A 13,654-nucleotide genomic window follows, 5' to 3' on the forward strand; every position below is an offset into this window, starting at 1 on the left:
AATAGATCAATGAGGCAGAGTAGTGCCTGCTGGGAATGCCCATGCCCTATTACAGTAACATGTCCTCTAATCCAATAATAGAACAGCTTACAAGTCAAACAGGCCAATCCTAGAGGATTTCTGAACCAGACAGACAATCAATTCGATATTTGACCAGAGCATGTTAGTACCCTACACAAGGCCAAACTGGGCTAGTGCAAAGCCCATGTACACATAGTCCACCTGCCTCTCAGTTTATCATAGTAACATATAGCAACTTGTTGTTCCAGATGAACACATCACTTTCTAATTTGAAGTTAAAAGTTGATTTATTCTCTGACCCAAAGCACTGCACAAAGGCAGCGTGTATTTATCATGCCGTAACATTCACTGTGCACATGCCCCTAGGAGATTGAGAGCAATCGCTGTTGTTGTTCTTTTTTATTATTATTTTTTTTAAAAGAAACCCCTTTTTAAATGCTTGATAACAAATACCAAGATAACAAAGTTTTAATTAACCATGTCTGATAGCCAAAAAAAAATAAAAAATCAGTGAAAACCACATACAAAAGCTAAAACTTACACTCTAGCCCCAGGGTGGAAAAACTAATGTGCTCCTAGAGCATGTTACAAATTGCGATCCATCCATTTTTTATGCACTGCTAGCGAATAATGACCATGCTGTATAATGCAGTACTTTGTCAGGCTTCACCATAGTAATTCTGAGTGGGTTTAGTTGAATTATTATAAGGCGACACATGCTGACACTGGCTCTTAAACTCAAAGTCGCTGGCATAAGTTAGCATCTTTGTCAGTGGTTCTCAGTCTGAATGCTGCAGACTGGTTCAGAAAAAAAAAAAAACTTACAGCTTAGCATTATGAATAAAAATTGAATTAAAATTGAATTAAAATATATACTGATTAAATAACACAGAAAAACACTTAGAAGAGTACAAGCAGTGGTTACATTCATGTGAGACAAAGCTATTAGGATGTTGGCCAACAAGTGCGTTCTATCATCTAACACAAATGTAAGGATTCATTTTCTAACTTGATCTGTAAGCTCACACAATAATCGACGTAGAGGCTGCGAGAGTTCTACTGGAGGTAAACCACAGGAGGAAATGCTTGAAGCTTTGAGAAGAACGAAAGGGCACCGTTTAATCAACTCCTTATAATTCGGTGCTGTGCTGATGTTCTAAAATCCTAAATCGAAAAGAAACCACCCTCCAAGCGCTGTAAAAATCGGTCTTGCTCATTTTTAGCACCTCTTGCACAGCTAACAGCCTGCTGGCCTTTTCCATTGCTCCTCATCTCCACTGGCCTTTCAAGTGTTTCATATATTCGGTTAATGTTTTCTCAACTACACAAACACCCTCCCACAAGTAGGGTTGGTCGTCCTGACAATTATTCCATGATGAATGAGTTTCAGTGTTTACCAATTTCATGTACATCTGGAACAAGCCAGCCTTTTCTTCTAAATAACCTCAGCTGCCAATAAATCAATTTTTATGACCACTCATATCCAAGGCAAACGCAGTGTAAACAAGGCATTCTAGACCCTCTCTTGACTATTCATCAGGCAGAAATGAAATTGATCTAAAGCACACAAGCTTAGTCACACACACAATCAAACCAGCACAGTTAGAAATGACGTCATCATCATCATCCAGCCAGCATGAATGGGGCTGCAGAGGACAGGAGGTTGAAAGAGTCAGTGGAAAGTGTTGGACGAGGAACTGAGTAAATATCGCTCTCTCTCTCTCTCTCTCTCTCTCTCTCTCTCCGAGTGCAACTGAGTCAAGTGGTGACCCTGCTTACTGCTCACCATGTGCATTCCAGTTCACACAGGCTCACGCTGGGTAAAATGTTTTTAAAGTAGAGTCACCGGACTGAGCAGATGCTGGAAGTCTTTCAAATGCATCAGTGCATAGGAGAAAAAAAATGAAACCCTTTGGGAGTACAGTCACATGCACATACAAACACATCTGGTTTCAAGGTAAACTTGTTAATGAATATTTATGCCTGTGTGCCACGAGGCCTGTGGTGTTTTCTTCTGTTAGTATCGGAGAGATAGAAACACTCAAACTCCACTGTTTAGTCTTTTTAAGTCTCAGAGGAAGTTTTGATAAATGCAGGTTGGAAACAAGTGTGACTGAGGGAGGGAGGCTTTACAGGTGTCAACCAACTGTATTTTTTATCTTAGATTTTTATTTTATTTATTTTTTTAAAGGCCAAATTGGAAAATGGAAAAGAAAATTCATGTGTCGGATAACACTTTAAACAACCAGTCTTTCTTCTTTTTGGCTTTTGGCTGTGTTACAAATGCTGAAATAAATATAATTTAACATCCATAAAACTAAAACTTGTTATACTTTAACTGCTTTTCATTATTGCCTGGTTTTAAAAAGGCATGTAGGATATAGAACATTCACACCCTTCTACGTGGGGGGAAAAAAGTTGCATGTTAAAAAACCCTGCTTGCATAATTATCCACCTGGTTGGTGGTGGGGTTAGGTGACAGACTGCATATGCCACAGGTCACAAACTCCAAGTCTTTTGTGTGCCTGTGTGTTTTTGCATGTGCATTTGAGAGAGAGAGAGAGAGAGAGAGCGAGCTTGGCAAGCAGCTAAGCCAGGCAGGTGATGCATCTCTGTCGGCAGCGGCTCTTGTGCAGGTGTCGAGTTTCATGCAAGCGAAGAAGAGAGGCAAACAGTCCCACAACTGCAACACATTCAACATAATGAGGCAGTGTGAAACACAGTCAGCATGATCATTTATTATCATTACCCTGTTTTTTGTTGTGTTTGCCTACATTAAGTAAATAAAAGTTAACGGAAAAAATTGCTCAAGCTGTTACTAATATTTCCGGGAACTGAAAATCTTGAGTGACGTGAACCTGGACCATATCAGCCTCTTAACTAGAAGTAGGGAGTCTACTTGAATCTATTCAAAATATGAAGCCAAACCACAGTCACCACCATAATTTGGCTCAATTTGTCATATGGATATCAGCTTTGACGGGTACTTGAAAACAAACGTGGCTGTGTAAGACTTCTCGTTTCTGAGCCAATACTCGGACTTGATCTTGCATTACAACCCTCACTTACTCCCACACTGCAGTTTTCAAGTAAAGACCACAGCTTTTGTTTTCTATTTAGAATATGGATTCAGCCTCTAACAACTCCATTGCTACTCAAGGATTTGTTCAAATACAGGTTGCTATGGTTACCGAGGCAGGTTGTGGCTCGACTATCATCTGATCTGCTTTATAAGGCATTAAAATGAGAAAACACTGTTTGTCTGATATTCACGTGAAAAAGAAAGTTTTCACAAGACTTTATGCGGTTCTATAAAAAAAAAAATTTAAAAAAAAGTAGGAAGTTGTTGAACCACCTTTAGCAGGCAATAACTTGAAGTGATTACTTTTTTTTTTACAATTTTATCAACCTTTCACATCTATGTGGAGAAATTTTGGCATGCTGTTCTTTAAAGCGTCGCTTCAGTTCATTTATGTTTGCAGTCATGCGTTTATCCAGAGCCTCTCTTAAGGTCTTACCACAGCATTTACTTTGAATGGAAATTACCCATCTACAAACACTGGCTAACTACTCTCTGTGCTGCAATGAAACTGTGAAAAGTGTAGCACAAACCAGAAATTGACAGTTTGTCTTCAAAATAAAAGTTACGCATTATGAAGCATGTTGGCTGTAGTGCTGAGGCACAGCTTTTACTTTGAAGACAAACCATTTCTAGTGTGTGTTGAATTTTTTTAATGTTCTGCCAAGCTCAGCTTAGCAAGTATTTGCAGACCAACACAAACAAACAAAAAATTCAAGTAATCACTGCAATCAGCAAGTAGCCAGAGTCAGCAATCTTTGCGAACCGCTGACAGTCAATACATATTTTTCCCCAATAATTGGTGATGGCATCACACCCAATAAGGCAAACAACTCTTGAGCAATGTGTGCGTGATGTCACATGAGAAACCTCAATACAGAGGAGTTCATGGTCAACTCAATGACTGCAACGCCCCAGGTCCCAGTGATCACCCCTCAACCTCATGCTTGGTATGAGGGGTTTGGCAAAACCCAAACACCACTTACCAGCACAAACATGCTACTGTGGATCATGACCACTTTGTGCGTCATGAGATGGCCACATCATCTCCACCGTGGACCAATGAGAGCAAAGTGAAGATGCTTGGTTCAAAGTTGATTCACAAGTTTTGTGCTTTGTTCAGATGCAACTTTGTGGACCTAAGACATGCCACTGTGTGTGTGTGTGTTGGTTTTTTTCTGGCGGCCCCTCAGTATGTTTCTAATTGTGCTGTCATGAACGATAACATTTAACATACTGAGGCCTGTAGCGTCTCAGATGTAGTTTGAGGGTTTTTCCAACTTCTGAGCACTGCACTGGGCTGAACATCGTGGCATTTTGTTAACACACACATGAATGCTCTGGACCAGTAAACTGCCAAAACTTCTACTTATATAGCAGTGCTCACACTTGCTGATGATCAATTAATCAAGTGCACTTGACTAATAGCACGCAGTTGCTATTTACCCTCTTAACTCCTATGGAGACAGTAAGGAGGTTCTGCATAGAGGGTGCACTGATTATTATGTTTAAAATCACAATTTGTCAAGTATAAATACTTTTCTTGTTTGTTTGTTTTTTTAATTTGCAGTTATTCAGTTCCCCCTTTGGTAAAGAAATATTTGCTGTTTCAATTCTTTCAGCTTTTCACATAATTTTTTGAACATTTATCCAGCGCAGAATTCAAGAAAACAGAGAAATATCAGCAATATGTTACATTTTATTTTTCAACCTGTCAGCTTCAGTGAGAAGGGCCAGTATCTGCTAATGCCGATATTCGAACGATATGTCTGTGCGTCTCATCTGTTAAAGCAAAAATTAATTAATTATCAAAGATTAAACTCAGTCAAGAAAGCAGCCAAAGCTATTTTAATACCCTAAATAAATGCTATACATTCTATTAACAACCAATTCTATTCTTTTTATTTGATTTGTAGCTCTTGAAAGCAGAATGAAGAAGCAGTACATAATGAATGACATACTTTTATAGATGGTAGAAACAGACTCGTCAGCCTACTTTGACCAACAAATTTGGAAGTCAAACTCAAAATATGATAAGTATCAAAGTTCTTTGTGATATCCTAAAAAGCATAAACCATACAGCAGAACGCTAAACACAGAGTGAAATCTCATTTGGGAATTACACAAAACTAATTAATAACATCCCCTCATTCTATTTTTCTCATCCCAAACTGGGTGTAGCATGTTGCCAAAGTCCACGATTCAACCCATCGTGGCTCCATCGTGACGGACAACTGCAGCCACACATCACAAAAAGAAAATGTGTATGTGTGTGTACCGAAATAAAGTGAAGGACAAAACTCATTCTAACACAATCTTTTTACAACAGCAAGGCCATTTCAAACACGCTACCAGTGCCCACCTTGTTGTTCCAGGTTACCAATTATTAAAAGACCCAAATCCAATTCACTGCCATCGTTTCTTTTTTAGCTGCTGTTATCTAAAGAGCTGCATCAAGCAGAAGTAGCACTATTAAATTATTATTATTATTTTTTATTATTAATCCTTTATTTATCCAGGTAAAAAAAATCTCATTGGGATTAAAAATCTCATTTCCAAGAGAGACCTGGCATCATGGCAACAAAAGTCACATACCACATACAGTAGGTATATAACATTTAAAACGAATACAATATCCCATACAAACATGTGTAAAATATACAATAACAGATCAAATTAAGAGTACGGTACATTAAAAACAATCACACTGAGTAAAAGAGCTGTTCTCTCGTTCCTTTAAGACAGACTTAAACTCTCCCAAGGTAACCAATTCTGATAATTTCAGTTCCTTCTGCAGATTATTCCAGGAAGCAGGGGCAGCGTATTTAAAAGCCTTTTTCCCCAATTCTGTTCTGATTTTTGGGACAATCAATTGTATGATTTTGTTCGAACGAAGGCTGTATTGGTTGTGGTTTTTACACATATAAACACATAAATAAGATGGAACCAGCCCAAGGAGAGATTTATAGCTATTTAGATTTATTTTAAAAAAGATACATTAAAAAATAATAATAAAAAAAACCCAATAATAATAAAATGAATGAAGGGTCATCATCATATGGAGAACAATGTAAATAAAAAGACTGGTCAGAGGTCTATAAAGCTCATCTTCCTCTCAGACATAATTGAACACAGATCTCAGTGGACAGCACCACTTCCTCTCATCCCATCTGAAAACCACAGAGGACAGCTGGGCAACATCCATCAGAGAGCCAAAAATCCAAGAGTCACCAAACCATTGACAGACCACCACGCCAGTTAGAGCTTTGACACAAATGTGACTCACTCCACATTTGTTGTCGTTCTTCCAGGCTTTGCAGGTTCTGAACAGACAAACAGGCGCGAACAGATCTCTGTGCATGAATGTGCATTTGTCCATCTACTTTTCTTTACCCAATTCCTTCTGACAGGGCTGCAATTTGTCTAGAAACAGAACCGAGCTGATCTATATCGCGTTATGTAAAGCCAGTGGCGTAGGGGTAGATCTGCTATAGGGAACCGTTTTAAAAATGACTCAAGTAAAAAGGATGAGTTATAGCTCAACCTACTCTAAGGGCTTGTATTTTAACCATTTCCATTTTGCACTGCTATTCTTAATAAGTCAGAGGAAATAATTCACATTTAAAAGATTTTAACAATTTTTACACTTGCAAGCAGCTTTAGAAATCAGCTGTAATATTATACATACAGACTTTTGGCTTTACAAGTAAGACAAACTTTGGAGAATATCAGCTTTGGTAAACAAATGCATCAGAAACACAACATTTATTGAGGCACAGCTTTTACTTTGAATTGAGTCATGGTGTCATTTATTGCAAGGTTTGCCTTCAAAGACAAAGAGCTTTTCGTGCTAAATCCAGACCAGGATCAGAATATGACACATCCTACTTTCAACAAGTCTCTGGTAAATAGTGCTCTAACAAAGATATTATGGAGCCAGTTTGCGCAGCTGAGTGTACAACAAGACATAAGAGCTCGGGACAATGTCGGGAGAATAAGGTGAAGAAGTTTGCTGAAGTTGTCCTTTCTCAGATGTAGTACACGACGAGAGAAAGTCCACATTAGATTCACTTTCACAACTGAAAATATTCAGTTTGGTTTAGCTAAGGGAGCTTCCTGGCCCATTACCTGTGCTACTCTTACAATAGTCCAAATCAGTCTAATCAGACATCAGACTTTGTACTGGGGAGCTGATGGATTTAACATGTGGATTTAAAGCCTTGATTGTGCTTTGTCTGCTATGGTCCGCTCAGGTCCGAGTGACTTAAATTTCATCATCAGACAGTGAGTGCAAGGACCTGGGTGGACCCCACGTGACTGTGCAGATTTGTATGGGAGAATTTACATTACAATGCACCAACTATGCATCCGGACAGCAAAGGCCTACAAGCGGACTTCAAGGAAGTATAACAGGAATGACTCTTTGGCTATCATGTCTCCAATATGATATCATATTTGTGCGTAACAAAGTATAACCAAAGCTCAATATGCCATTCATTCTCATATGCACTGCTGTCAAGTCTACAAAAAATGTAAACCTTTTATTTTATTTCTTACAATGTGATTTTCATACTTATTTCTCAAAACACTTTACAGTGATGACATTGTAACCAATAAACTCTGCCGTTCACTAAACGTTCATATAATCTCTGCTTTATATGGTTTTAAATGTTTATTGGATGGATTGCGTTTCACGTGTGACCGGTTTCGTTAAAGTCTGAGGATAATCCCTGATGTCAGATAATTTCCATTAGTCACTTTTCTCCATAATAATTCCACATCCATCTGTAATAGCACAAGATCTTCAGTTTGAATACTGTTTGGATGAATGCAGATAGTAGTTAAGTCATTAGTGTAGCAGTGCCGACTCCAACTAAGGGCCGACACTGATGAACACAGATATAATCACGGATGAAAGTGTCACTAGAGATCAAATAGAAACGACAGTGTATCAGTATCAAGCCAATTTATACATAAGTGACAATATTAACATTCAAGGTCCAAAGTACATGCAACATTTTTTATTTTAGCATGCTGAAAGTGGCTGCATTTATTGAATTTGTAGCCATTTCACTGTAAATCTATTAAAAAAAACAGACTTATAGTCGGGTTGATTTGCATGCCAAGAAGGCCAAAGGATTCCCAGACTCTGAGGCCCCCCTCTATTTGGCAGTGATGCAATTCCGATTACACAACCCTTCCCAATGGCACAGTCACTCTGACTGGAAAAACAGGTGATTCACTATAATGGTGTCAGTTAGCTGGTGTGGCGATGGCCTCAGTCTCACCCACCAGGAGGCATGACCTACTACTTGCCGGTAAAATGTCTTGTTGTGGAAGGAATTCAGCGATAGCTTGAAACAGTCAGGGTGTGATGTGGCCGAGAGCCATTCACTTCACAGGGCGAGTAAGACCAATTCTCATATGAAAAATAAAAAATAAATATTTAATCTGTTTGCTGACAAACCAAAAAAAAAAAAAATAGTCACATCTGCTCATCACTAGCATTTTACTCTCTGAAATCACAGACAGTCCTGGAAACAACAACAATAAACGAAGGCTATTTAAATAGAAAGTACATATAGCATTGCTACAAATATCACAGCATCAAGGCAGGTTTCTGCTATGAAAGTGAAATCACTTCTTCCTCAGCACAGCGCTCCTTGTTTAAGAAATACTTGCCATTGCTGTTGAATGATGCCGCTCTGACTCACTAATTCCACAACATCTGGTCATAGTCAGTTGTAACCACTGCTTTACAGTCACCATAGTGACACACCATATCATCATTGTTAGATAAACCACAGACAACCTCAGCTGCAAGGTATCAGATCAACTGACAGAGATTTAGTGCATGATACTGTACAAAAATATATCTGTAATTTAAACATTTATATTTATATAAGTTAGTTCATTCATTCATTCATTAGTATATTGTTTCAAAAGAGTGCGATAACAATATAAATCAAAATTATATACGTGCAAGGAAAAAGACAAAGCTGCTGGGTTAAAAGTGACTTATTTCAGTAATCCAGCATTGGGTCAAACATGGACGAATAGAGCACCAAGACAGTCCAACCCAGAATTGTGGGTTGATGTGCCTGGAAACATTAGGCTCTTCATATCCAGCACAACAGTTCCCATAATAAGACTACATAATAAAATAAAATCTGTATCTTCACAGCATTATTACTTCCATTTACAATTAATGAATCTTTCCTGGCAAGAAAGAGGCCGACAGTGCAACAATACATCCACTCAGGGCTGTACCATCGGCAACAGTTGCCGTGTTTAAAATGCAATATGTTGGCCATGCACAGAGAAACAGAACTAAAACAATTGGCAGTGATAAAAAGAAACAGAGTACGGATTAAAAAAATAATTTAGAAAGGTTGCTGTCTCATGAGTAGCAGAGCAGAGGTGCTTCCACAGCATGTGGAAAAAGCATGTGAGGATGTCACACAATACCTTGGAAAATTAATAAATTATGGAAACCTGATCTGCTGCTAGCTCAGACTGCTTCTTTGCTCATCTACTGAGATAAAGTCACTGACAAATAAAGGCACCTTTGTGTCTACTTTTTTCAGCAACCCTACTTCACCCTATTTTGGTGTATTGCCGGAGATCCAAGGAAGTGTAGTGTAGTTTAGTTGGCAGCCGTTAGGATGTGAATAAGGATAAACAGCCCTCACAATGCAAGATACAGGGAAACCCAGTGCTGTTGTTTGTGTCAATGCTGGAAAGCAAGCTGCAGTAAAATCTTATACATTTCACATTCATCACCTTTAAATCCTGCAAAATGTGAAGAAAAGATCCTGAACTCAAACTAATATTTTTATAAATATATTTTGTGGGAATCATTAAGACAGCCAAAGCTGGTCTATATACTGTATGCGCCGTGTATCAAAAGGTTCATCTGCTCACAGCTTCACAAACTGAGCTCATGCTGGACTAATCATGTGAGAGCAAACAGAGTACTGAACAGCTGGAGGAGGCTAGGATCACACAAACTAGCTGAGCCATGACAGATATAAACAGACTTTTAAGGAAAGGTTTGGACCGAGATACAAATTCCTTGTCCCCCTCTTCCTCTCCGTCTCTCTCTTTACTGGCAGCTCAATTCTGAACATCCCACCATATTGAAATTAAGACACACTACCATTTTCAAATGTAATGCTTTGTTAAATGAATGGGGAAACCCCTTTAAATCTGGGTTACGCTACAAAAACATGCAAATGTCAAACACTCTGCAGGACACCGATTTGTTTTCAGCTGTGTCTCTCGGGGCGTTAAACAACGGTCAACGCCAAACACAAAAGAAGCAATTTTTTAGCAGGCACAGCAAGATACAAAACAGCAGCGTAATTAACATGTTATCACTTCAAAAAGCCGATTCTTAACCTATAGCCTGATTATAATTTAGGATTACACTTTAAGCACATCTGATTACATTGAGATCTGCCTGTTTATTGAAGCTTGGTACAAATCAACATCAGAGCTCATTAATTGCTAGAAAACTAAAACACACAGAAACTGTAAACTCATTTGCAGAGTGGAGCATAGTTACAAAGGAGTTGGGCACCAGATGTTGCCTAGTTAATTGCCCCCAGAAAGCAGCACATTGAGTCGACTTGAAAATGTACATTATTGTGTGCTGTTAGAGAGGTCTGTATACAGGCAAACACAATTTAATATATTATAAAGTCTACTGACTATTAGTTAGTTGAATGTAAACGGCATAATCTCGAGTGTCCACAGAAAAGATCACAGAGTAACTGATAAATTGTACCAGGTGTGTCTTGCTTACACACTCTCCCCCTTGCTGGGTAAACACACAAATGGAGCGGAAGTAGACTGTTTAGTTTCAGCGGCTCCCTCGACTGGTGTGTAATGCTTTAGAGTGAGCTGTACAGGTGAAGTGCTTAAGCTTTCACTGTGAACCTGTAATCGTGTAAGTGAAGAGAATGACAATAATGGAAACAGAGGAAAAAAGCGCATTGAAAAATAAAAGGGCAGAAAATACAGTAAAACTAAAGATGCTGCTGCTGCAACTCCAAACAGCAGATAAAAGCAACACGACTAGAAATCATTTAGTGTGCTTCCATATGGCTCCCCGGCAGCTGGAAGCTACTCCTGATCATCCCGATAAGCCTCGTCAGAACAAACATGTAGCACGCGACAGAGCAGTAACCTAACTGTATAGGTTCCATTAACACAAAGTAGCACGTCTTCTACAATATACACAAACTGGATATTTTATCAGGTAGCTGATATGGCATCAGAATGGAAAAGAAATGGCGTGGTTGCTGAGCAGCAGTTCCCTTGGTGAAAACGCCTTGTGGAGGTCAGAAATTTGACAATGACCAGACTGAGCACACTGAGGTCCTTTCAGCTAAAAACATGAAACTGAGGCTCATCAAACTGAAGAAAAGATGAATGGAAAAACATTGCCACATGTGATCGGTCTTGAATTCTGCTGCAACATTTGGATTGTAGGGTCAGAATTTGGCGTGAACAACATGACAGCATGGATCCATCCTGCCTTGCGTCAAAGGTTCAGGCTGGTTGCTATAATGTAACTGTGTGGAGGATATTTTCTTGGCATACTTTCGGCCTCTCAATACCAAATAAGCTTGTTTTAAATCTTTATCAGCAACCTTTACGACTAGAATACTCAAACACATTTCTTGTCAATGAGTTCACTGTACTGAAATGGCTCTACAGTTATCAGATTCTCAAACTGTTGGAACGGCAGATTTCCATCATGGATGTAGAGTGGACGAATCTGCAGCGACTACGTGACGCTATTGTGTCAATATGGAATAAAATCTCTGAAGAACGTTTCCAGCACCTATGCCATACAGAATTAAGCAATATCTGAAGGCAAGACGGGGTTCCACACAGTACTAGCAAACTGTACCTTTTAAAGTGAATGAATTTCATATTCATCCTCTAGCATTGGTAGCAAAGTAAGAGCTTGCCACTGGGAAAATTTCATTGGCGTCCAATCTGTCTCAGTACAGCATAAAAGTGAAAACTGCAAAACCTCCATTACAATTATCCAAATGTGTGATTTCACACTTTAATTTAATTTAATGAAAAGCCAAATCACACATTTTCAGCTACTTCTCTTTCACCCGTAAGTGGTGTTGTGTACCATCTGTAATGACTTCTTTTTTTTCCCCCTCACAATCTATCCAGCCACAGTCCAGACATGTGATTTAAAAGCTTTTCTGTCACTATATGTGTGCACCACATCTCCATTAACAGCCTCTTACCTTATTGCTCAGGAAAATGCAGCCCTGGATATCTGCTGAACTTCACAGCTGAAAAACAGAAAGGAGGGTATTTATGAGCCACATTTGCAGAATGCAAAAATATAGACTTGCATACAAAAGATAATTACAAATGTTAATCTATACAGTGATTAAAGCAATGGATTCACAGCAGGAGTATTCATGCTCCACTGAAACAAAACACCTAGGCCTATACTTTTAGATATGTGTAACAGGCTATGACATATTTAACAGCAAATAAGTATAAAATACACTCCAGGCAAAGCATAATTAGGATATGCACAATAATTACTTCCTTGCTGTTAAGAACAAAGAGGAAATGAGACAATAAAAAAAGCAGAACAGTTTAACTAGAATATTTTAAATGTCAAAAAAATGAATAGTTACAACTATGTAGCACGCTTATTACACAGCAGTCAGACATTTTGACTAAATGATATTTAACCAACAACATTGTGGTTTAAAATTACCTACTTCATGTGAAGACTGCACTTTACAGGTATGTCAGACTAAAACATTTGAGGTTTGTTTATTAAGAAAATGAAAAAAACAATGTCCAAGGATACAAAGGTTTTACAAACAATCTACCACAAAAAAAGACAGCAAATTTAATCTGTGCTATAGCTGTATATGCAGTATTTTTCTACAGCTACAGTTTCCAAATGTTCAGGGCTGATCAATACAGCAAGACAGCCAGAACATTTCACAACAGGCAGCATGGATTATTACACCTGCCCAGGCAGTACAATATCATGCCCACAGCCAGAGTTAATGACAACTGGCTGCAGTGGCTCCAGACAGGGAGGAGGACTGATGGGTGGACAAGTGAGAGACACTCTTAAGGTGGATCATCGAAGGGTAAACCAGCACGCTGCAGGCACACTGTCATGCCTGTCCTCTCTCCCACGGGAGGCTCTGCACACACTGCGGTAACACTTGCATTACTGCACAGTCGTCTTGAGTGTGAGAATGCGACATCCTTGTAATCCTATACCCCAATGAAGTTATTCGTTTTCACATACAGCAAAATGTGAAAAGATAAAGTACGTTTCACAGGAAGCCAGAACTATCCGTCAATTAATACATCCAAGCGGTACAAACAGTGTGATATTAGGAAAGGCAACTCCAAAGGGCTGCATACTGATGAAAGCAAACACTGGCCAGTGCTGCTAATGATTCTGATTACCTGCTTAATCATCAGACTCCACTGGAGCTTGGCTTTTGCTCAGGCAATCTGCCCCCTGAGTATTATTGACTC

The 13,654-nt window shown here is 38.9% G+C and overlaps 1 protein-coding gene across 3 annotated transcripts in view; it reads right to left on the bottom strand.

The window, feature by feature from the left end:
* LOC147338775 (talin-2) overlaps positions 1-13,654 on the bottom strand; it is a 103,922-nt gene that overhangs the window by 62,738 nt on the left and 27,530 nt on the right. For all 3 annotated transcript variants that reach the window (XM_086277172.1, XM_086277256.1, XM_086277335.1), the window contains exon 2: positions 12,379-12,426. The gene's annotated coding sequence lies outside the window, so the exon portion shown is untranslated. The remainder of the gene's footprint in view (positions 1-12,378; positions 12,427-13,654) is intronic.

This window comes from Aulonocara sp. 'chitande type north' Nkhata Bay, linkage group LG1 (genome assembly GCF_057382095.1).
Source record: "Aulonocara sp. 'chitande type north' Nkhata Bay isolate Kocher_YH1m ecotype deep benthic linkage group LG1, A_spYH_male_GT1.1, whole genome shotgun sequence".
NCBI classification, from domain to species: domain Eukaryota; kingdom Metazoa; phylum Chordata; class Actinopteri; order Cichliformes; family Cichlidae; genus Aulonocara; species Aulonocara sp. 'chitande type north' Nkhata Bay.